We start from the raw sequence: 9,958 nt of genomic DNA, 5'->3' as shown, positions 1-9,958 counted from the left end.
CTTAAACACTATTTTGAACGCAACTTTTAAATAGTACTAAGAATGTTTACTTTCGCTTAACATTGAAAAATGAGCTGTACTATATATTGGTAAAAATAATCCATCACTACCGTATTTTATTAATGGACATCCTATAAACTCAGTAACCATTTGTCTACACTACCAACATCGCTGAGTTTGTGACTATTTTCCATAATGACTGGTGTGATAATAAAAACTCCTAAAAGGTTCCTAATTACCTCTTCCTTGAATTTGGTAATCGTCATATTTTCATTGGCAAAGCTTTGATGCTCGACTTAGGCATTTATAAGTGCGGTGCCAGTCCAAAGCCCCATCGATAATTTTCTGTATCATTTTATTCCTTTACGTAATGGCGAATTATAGCTTTTCATTTGATCTGATATATCAATAAAGCTTTTATGTTTACTATATTCGATGACATTCTTTGGCTTTACAACATCACGTGCTGTCTGCCTTGTCACCATTTGTTCAGCAAATTTGGTACTAATCATCAGCACATCTCGTTTGTCCCTCCACTTCTAAACAACAATGCCCTAATTACTTTGTTCAGCTACATTTTTTTTAAATTTCGTTTTTGGGATTATATTTGCGGGTAGCATATAGCGTACCAATCATATAAATGTTTCGGTGTAGGAATTCATGTGCAAGTGTGACAGAACTGTAGTAGTTATTAATCGCAAGTTTTCGTCCTTTGTCAAGCAATCCATCCATAAATTTCATCACTACATTTGTTGGTACGGTGCTACGTTCAGCATATTATTTTCCACAATATGTTAAAATCGTAGGTATAACCACCTTCCAGACAAAGTTTGAATAATTTTATCCCAAATTTGTGCTTCTTGTTGGCAATATACTACTTGAATTTTAGTCGCCCTTGAAAAGGCGCTAAAGTTTCGTCAATTCACACGTTTTCCTTAAGAACAATGGCAGTCTTGAATTTATCGTTTAGTCTGCTATTCACGGGAACGATCTTCTGCAAACGGTCATCTCTTGTTACTGAATTATCGTTGAAATGCAGCGTTTGGTTGGTTCCAGAGTTTTAACCTTGTTTAAGCTTTACGCTTCTTCACCCTTACCCTTTCTTTGTGGAGTAGTAGTGGTGTAATACACGTGATGAATGATGTTTGTGTGGAGAAGTAGTGGACTACTAAGGAGCTGGGGTTCAGAAGATGGCGCGTTTGCGATGTGTTCGAAGCGCGCAAGAGGAATCTGGGTGATTTGTGCCAAGCATGTGCATTTGTGCAGTTATCTGCGATATTTGATGGGGGTTGATTCTAAAATTTCAAAATACTCATCAGGGAGTTCATGTCCAGTGTTGTGAAGAATTTCAGCTGGAGGGAACGTAACTTTTCTTTAAGGAAGCCTGGTGAGTATTTGCCCTCGGCGATTGCAAGGAGTCTTTAGTATTCGTTTAGCTCGGTTGTTCGAGCCTCCAATGGTTCTAAGGACTTACCTCCTGCTAAGGGATGGGATTCTGTCCTTAATTGGTGTAATGTTTGCCAGTGTATGTATGTGTGCTGATGGATATAGCCTGCTCCGCCTCATGCAGAATCTAAGGATTTTTCTTTCGGTTGCCATAATGGCATTGATTTCGTAGGTCTAAAGAGAAGCGTAGATGCATGCCTTGTATTCGATTATGGGTCTAATGAATGTTTTGTAGGTGTGCAATAATGTTTTGGATGACGTCTTGCCCAGTTTACCGGCTAACACTGCCAGGAATTTAAACCTCCTTCTCACTCTATCTAGGGTATCTTGAATGTCGGTTTTCTAGTTGAGAGTCCTGGTAAAATGAACTCTACAATTTTATATATATATATATATATATATATATATATATATATATATATATATATATATATATATATATATATATATATATATAGGGATTCTACAGTATTCACTGCCTTCCCTCGCTCAACCGTTTCCATCTCTCTCTGTTGTTCCATTCTCCATCGTTTAGTCCTCTCTTACTCATGGCGTCGTCTACTTCGTTCCTCCAGGATTTTCGGGGTCGTCCTCTTTTCCTCCTTCCTATGGGGCTCCATTCGGTTATTCTCTTTATCCATCTGCTGTCGCTAGCTCTTCTTACATGTTCATACGACTTTAGTCTTTTTTGTTCTATATATGTTAGTATGTCTGTTTCTATTGATGTTCTTTGCTTTATTTCGTCATTACTTCTCCTATCCATTCTTGTTACTCTGCAGCATGTTCGCAGGCACAATTTTAACTTTTAAATAAAATTAGTTGTGTTTTGGAGGGAGATTTATGGTCACTCTCCATTTATTGCACCACCTAATAATTCTATCTGGATGGTTTTCTGCTCTTTCGAATACAGACAATTGTCTACGCTCCCTGCGTGATCCTGACGTGAGGATAGTAGTGTCATCAGCGTAAAGTAGAAGGGTCTCCGATCTATGCTGTGGGCGGGGATGTCACTGTTGTAGACTGTTGTAGACTGTGTATAATATTGGTGCAAGTATTGAGTCCTGGGGTACTCCAGCTAGTGGAGTGAAGGGTGTGGATAAGTAGTCGCCTACTTTGATCTTGATCGTCCGATGAGAAAGATAGGAATTGATTGCATGCAGCGTTTTCCACAATAACTGGAAGCAATTCCTTGACATTATTCACATAAAGCAGCGCCATCGCTTGTTAGATTTTCCGACACGTTATCAACAGGAATAGATCAGTCAAGGCGTGATGCCACATTGGACTCTCATAGGCATTTTGTGATAAAAATCTTGCTGATGGCCGCAAAACGTGGACTCACATTGTAAAAAATGAAATTTTAACCAAAATTCGCATTTTAGAGTATTAGATTTTGATTTTAAAGTTAAAGAAAGTAATAGAAATACTTAAAAAAAAGTGATCAGCCTATAAATATATTAAAATTTTTAATATGGTGGTACTTAACCTGTTAAATGTGTAAGTCTAAACGAAGGCAGCAAATTTGTCCGATGTATATATTTTTTATTAAAAGGATAGTGGAAATATAATACAGTAACAATTATAATTTAGTTTACTGCAGCCTAAAATATCTGTGGAAAATAAATAAAATTAAATATAATAAAATTTTTATTGATCTATAAATAGGACGCTGGCATAAAATGGGCAAAAATAAATTTGATAGGATATTTAGAAATGTAGAAACTAAATTATGTAGAAGATGTTTAGAAAGATCTGGACGAAAAAGAAAAGTAGTATACATATATACAAATATTCAGTTCTGCATATTTTTGAAGATCTATAAAAAAAATTTTAAATAAAATTATTTCACAAACTTTTTCATGTACGAAAAAGACAATAGCTCTATTCAGTGCAAAAATCTGTAAATTCTTTAAATGAATTTTTTACCTAGAACAATTTACAAAGACCAGATGCGAAAATATCAAATTACGCGATAGGAAACCCCTTACAAAAAACACTAAAGGTAGTTCAGATGTCTTCCTAGTGGCATTAAAAAATTGAAGAAAAAAATGCGCACGTGCTGATTGCAACCTTCTTTTGTAATGCACCTAAACACACATACACGAGATTCAGGAAGATTTTTTTACGATGTAAAAAAGATAAAGGATGAAAATAAAAAGCGGAAGACGACGGCTCGTAGGTAGAAAGTAAATAAATTGTTGGCTGGAGGGTGCCCGCCATATGGCACGTGCCAAATATTATGAGCACCTTGCCCCTTAAAGTTCATTATAGATAGATATAAAAAACATAAAAACCACCAATCAAACCGAACGGAACTAAGAGCAACAGCTTGCAAAGGCGGAAGTGAATAGATGATAGTTTTGTATTAAAATCTGATATTTCCTGATAACTAGCTGACATTGTGCACATGTGGTAGAAGTTTGCAATCACAAATTAAAAAGAAAACATTTAATCATTATTAAGAAATTTCTGTAATTTAAAATTTAAGAAAAAATAAATTACTAATATATTGGAATAAAAAGATTCCATTTATCAAAGGTACAAAAATCTAGAATATATTTCTGGAGTCGCAGAATTCGTTCTCTGTATCATCATATTCTTTCCATAGGGTTTCTATATTAATATACTTTTTATAGAGAAATTCTTTAAATAAAAATTTTTGCGATAAATGGTATACATCCAATTACAGGCATTTAGTTTCCTTGTGGAACATTGTGTTTTAAAGTGTTTTAGATAAAAAATAATATGTAAGAAAGAATTTAAAAGATATAAAACCTTTAGTCCTAGACCTGCAACTTCTTGAGCATTTTAATCCTTAATAAGACAGCGGGAAAATAGTTCCCACTTTACGTTGCCGCCAAATTTCGATTTTTTGTTGACAATTGACAATACATTGTAATTTGTTATGTAATTTTTTGAAAAAATGGTGATTTTTGTCTTTGAAGTTGGTGAGTAAATTAGTGCCCTTATCCAATTCCATAAAGAAAACGCAAAAGTTATGCGTCAGAAACATTCAAATTTCTGTTATATTTTAGCATTATGAATTCAAGAAGGGGATTATCAGAACTTGAACTCCTTGCTGCCTTAGAAGAAGATTGGTCTGATGTTGATCTCGACTCTGATAATGATGATGACATTTTTATACCATCCTCAAATCTACACTACTCAACAATTGAAGTGAATAATTTTAAAATTCCTAAAATTAACATATAAAACTATTTCTAAAATAATGCCTATGCTATCTTTATTGCCAATATTTTTTGCATGTGGTTTTTTTCTTCCTATTCTTATCGGCCCTTATCTCGTACAAAGAGAGACATGTTGTTCCAAACATGAATATATCATTCGTATAAAAGTGCTTATATTGGCTTTAGTCCAGATTCTAAGGAGTCCAGTTTATAAGTCCAGAAATCTATTTATCACAAAAACATTATGCCACAAAGACGTTTAGAACTAGTGCAGCTCGAGCAATTAGTTCGTTGGATCCAACAAGGCATAACTCAACAAGAGGTTGCTATGAGGCTAAATGTGTCGCAAAGTGTGATAAGTCGTGCATTAAATTAGTATGTAGCAACTGGATCTGCAACATACAGGCATTGAGGAGGAAGAGAACGATCTACAACTCGTCGGCAAGACCGTTTTGTAGTTCTGACGGCAAGAAGAAACCCAACATTCACGACTTCCAGAATTAACAGTATCTTCAGGCATGCTACTGGACGAGTGATTTCCAGTCAAACTGTCAGAAAACGGTTACATGCATCTAATTTAAGGGCTAGACGGCGCGCTACCCATCCACGACTAACTAGGGAGCAGCGTGCATGCAGATATCGCAGGGCGATGGAACACTATCAGTGGAATTTCGAAAATTGGAGGAATTGTCTCTTTACTGACGAGTCCAGATTTTGTTTGTATACGAATGATGGCCGAATATTGGTGTGGAGGGAAAGAGGAGAGCGTTACAATGAAAATCTGAGAGTCCCAACCACTCTTTTTGGAGGTGGATCCGTTTGCGTGTGGGAATTCATATGTTTTGACGGTCGCACGGACTTAGTAGTCTTAATTATTGAGACAATGACTGCAACACGATATCGAGACAGAGTCATAGTACCAATAGTTGTTCCATTTTTGGTGCAATAGGCGAACAATTTGTTCTGATTGATGATAATGCTCGCCCTCACCTTGCGAGAATTGTCAACGAGTGTATAGAAGCTCATGGCATTATAAGAATGGAGTGGCCACCGTGTTCACCTGATATAAATTGAATTGAATATGTTTGGGGCGAAATGTCAAGGCAACAAAACAGGCTCCTTCAACCGCCCCAAACCTTAGATCAGTTGGCCAATACATTACGCGCGATTTGGGAACGTATACCGCAGCAGTTCATCAATAATTTAATAAGAGGTCTTCCAAATAGAGTTAGAGCACTAAGGCGACACAAAGGTGGACCCACACACTATTAATTTTTCTTTTCAGGATATTAAAAATTGAGCAGGAATAAAAATTTTAGGTTGTTAATTTTACAATTTTTGTTTATTTTCTATTTTTTTTTTCTTAAAGAATTTCTTTCTTTCGGTTCATCTGTATGAAAATACGAAGTAAAAATAAATTTTTATTTATATCACTTCATTTTTTTATTTGACCTTATGAACGAAAAATAAAATACACATTTTCATAATATCCACTTCAATTGTTGAGAAGTGTACTTCTGTTTGCGGTAAGTCCGATGGAGGTATTATTAATAGCAGAATTGCTTGGTGAAGCTGTTCCCTCTACATCCTTTTCTTCTTCTTCTTTTTATATGCCTGTGTCTGTTTTTCAATGTGCCTTCAATAAGTTGTTCCATCGTTTTCGTGGTCTTCCTACTGATTGTCTTCCTATTGGGGAACCGTCTCTTGCCGTCTTTACTATAATCTATTTGTTAGACCAATAAGACTCTAGTGTCTTATTGGTTTCTTACCCAGTTCTTGATGTTCTCTACATCGTATATCTGTACTTCTAGCTCTGTCTCATAGTGTCTTACCATCAATTTTTTTAGTGTTTTCATCTCCGCTGTTTTCAACATCCTTTTTGTCCTCTCTGTGTCAGGTTTTGTTTCTGCTGCGTATGTCATCATTGGTCTGATGACTGTTTTGTAAATTCTTCCTTTCATTTCTTTCCCGATATTTTTATTTCTCCATATTGTTTCATTCAGCCTACGGCCCTGTTTGCTCTATTTACTTGATCTTCCACTTCAGGGTGGACATCTTCCTCTTCCAGACAAAGATTTATATTGGTCAAGTTATTCTTTTTATAATAATACTGTTATCTCCAAAGCTTTTACAATAACCAGTTTTAAAAAATTAATAGAAAATATCCATCTAAATGACAATTTAGCAGCTGCAGAGAAAGGTTTACCCAACTTTGACATACTGTATAAGATAAGAACATTTATAGATAGACTAAATGAAATTATCAAAGAACAAACCAATCCTGGAAGTCAATTTTCTATTGATGAATATATGATGAAATTTAAAGGACGTAGTTCTATCAAACAGTATATGCCAAAGAAGCCAATTAAGCGTAGTTATAAAATTTGGGCAAAGCGTGATGCTACTACTGGGTATCTGTACCAGTTTATTATCTATACTCGAAAAACTGAAGGCATTGAAAATGATGGCTTGGGATACAAGGTTGTACTGAATTATGCCAAGATATACCACACAAACCTTTGGTTGTTTTTGATAACTTTTTTAAAAGTTGCACAATGTTCGACGATTTATGCTGAACAGCTGTGTGCTATAGGTACAGTCATATCTAATTGCAAAGGTTTACCCGATTTCATGAGGAGCAAACAAACCAAAAATGAAAAATTTCGAAAGAATGAAATCTACTGTTTGAGCAGTGGACCTACAACAGCAATAAAGTGGTTGGATATCAAAGAAGACACGGATATTACAACTGCCAATCAACCACATGAAGTAACCATGATGAAACTTAGACAAAGAGATGGCACAAAGAAAGATATAATTTGCCCAAAAGTTATTGCAGATTATACACTAAATATGGGAGGTGTTGATCACTTTGACCACTTTAGGGCATTATATTCACAAGAAGGAAGTCTAGAAAATCCTGGATAAGATTGTTCTTCTTTTCTTTAGAGGCAAGTGTGATTAATGCATATATTATGTACACAATAATTTATGATCAAAAAAATACTTCCCACAAGGATTTTAGGCTTCGCCTTAGAAGATTTCTCATAGGTGACTTTACAGTGAACGCATTTCGACCTGCTATATTTAAAAATAAAAAAATGGGAAACTTTAGTGTTCCAGACGAAATTTTGCTGAGAAATATAGGACCACATTTACCAGATGTTAATAAAAACGAATTAACATTATATGCAGTTATTGTCAAGTAGCTTTATGCCCAAAAAAATGTTTTAAATCATTTCACACTGCTGTAGTTAAGATCTAAATTAGTTTTGTCGCTCATATATGCATTTTTGTATTTTTCTATTAAATAAATTGTTTCACAAACTGTACAAGGATAATTAATTTCCCACCTACAAACATTTTTTAAGGAACAACTGGAAAATAGGTCCCACCACTTTTTTTTATTAATTTTTCAAATTATTTTTTATTTCAACAAAAATATGTTTTATTTACCTCTTTTAGACACCAAAAGTATATAAATAATCAAATTATTTTCCTTGTATCTTAAGTATTATTAAGGGTAAACAAAAAAACCAAAATCCTTACACATTTTTGTATAACTTTATTATTAATTTTAAAAAAGTAATTTTTTTAGAGTGGTATGTTACTTATAATGTCATAATATTTATGAAAAAAATATAACTTTTTCTAGCTATTTTTAATTATCTTTACGTAGGGTTCTTGTTTTAATAAACTGCGTAGTAATTTCTTTCTTGCAGTTCCTACGAAAAGACAAAATAAGCAAGTAGAATAATAAGAAGGGAAACATAGTGCTTCTAGCAAATATATTGATGGTTAACAACGATTTATATTTTGAACATCCAAAATATTTGTTTTAAATATAAAAACTTCACACCTTGACCGTGACAAATCACATTCAAAACCACAATGCGATTTTAATTAGTAATCTATACCGGAAATACGTATATCCCAATGCAATTTCTTCAGAAGGTCAGCAATTGATGCCCCGCAAAAAACCAACTAAAAAAGTCGCACCACATGCCGACAAAAAAAAATCAATATTCAAAAAAACCAAGGCCCAATCTGCGATGACCGTTCTTTCCGAGAACTAACGGTACCACCCTAAAAAAATAAGGGTGGTTTGTATGCGGAAGAACTCTTGAAGGTATAACGGGATTCCTTTGTGCAAATGGTCTCGTCCTTACTTAACTCATTATAGCTTTTTAGAGCATTTGTGAAGGCCGGCTGGTGAATGTAATAAAAATACATCTGAACCGGTTAACCCTTTATTATGTAAGTTAATTGCGTCATTAGGTGGGCAGGAGTTTAAGGGATGAACCTTTTTTCGCAGATTGAATGGCTGTGAGTGTCTTGACAGGTGATAGTAGTCGGCAGTTGCAGAATTTATTGTAATTTGGTGGGAGAATTAAGAAAAATAAATATTTAAAAATGTTAAAGAATTTATTAAAGATTTTAATTAGTAATATAAAAAAAATATTTGGTAGCCTAGTCACGAAGAATTTCCACTTTCATTTTCAATTTCTAGTTCAATGATGCTTTAATATCAACATGGAACTGATATAAAAAAATTTCATCATATTTATATTCCATTAACGTACTAAATAAATTGTAAAACTTTAAATTTTACTACGCCAAGGACTCTTTGAGTTTGAGGCATAAATAAATAAAAAAAAAACAAAAACATTTATACTTATTTCGTTGATACGATATAAAATCCATACCCAAAGAAAAGTAAAAAAAATGACCACGGGAACCTGCTTATTTAAACTTATAGAAAATTATTATAATTAAATATTTCAAATTTATAATACAGAATATTTCTTTAAATCATTATTATTTTTGCCTTTATCCCTATAAGGGGCCAGCTTCCCTAATTATATTTTTCCACAAGTTTCTATCTTGGGTCATATCAATATTAATACCTTTTACTAACATGTCCTGCCTAAGCGTCTCCCCCAGGTTTTCTTTGTCTTCCTCGTCTACTACTTCCAGGAGCAATTCTTCGTATTGGGTGATTAACGTCTCGACGTTGAACACGACCAAACCATCTTTACCTATCCTCTCTCGTTTTGGCAACAATTGGTGCCACCCTAGACTTTTCCTAATATACTAATTCCCAATTTTATTATTTTTGTTTATAACGAATAAACAGACCTGTTAACCAACTTGTCCCTATCTCTCCTAATGTTTTCCACACTTCCCCAGGAATATCATCTGATCCAACTGCTTTCCTTTCTTTATTTTTTGAATTGCTTGAGCCACTCCTTCTTTTGTTATTTTGGTCACCATTGTTGTTACTGTTTCCGTTAACTCAACCGGTTGTCTGAGAAATTCTTTAT

The sequence above is a fragment of the Diabrotica undecimpunctata genome, chromosome 6 (assembly GCF_040954645.1).
Source record: "Diabrotica undecimpunctata isolate CICGRU chromosome 6, icDiaUnde3, whole genome shotgun sequence".
In the NCBI taxonomy this organism is placed as follows: domain Eukaryota; kingdom Metazoa; phylum Arthropoda; class Insecta; order Coleoptera; family Chrysomelidae; genus Diabrotica; species Diabrotica undecimpunctata.
Note: the sequence above shows the minus strand (reverse complement) of the source record.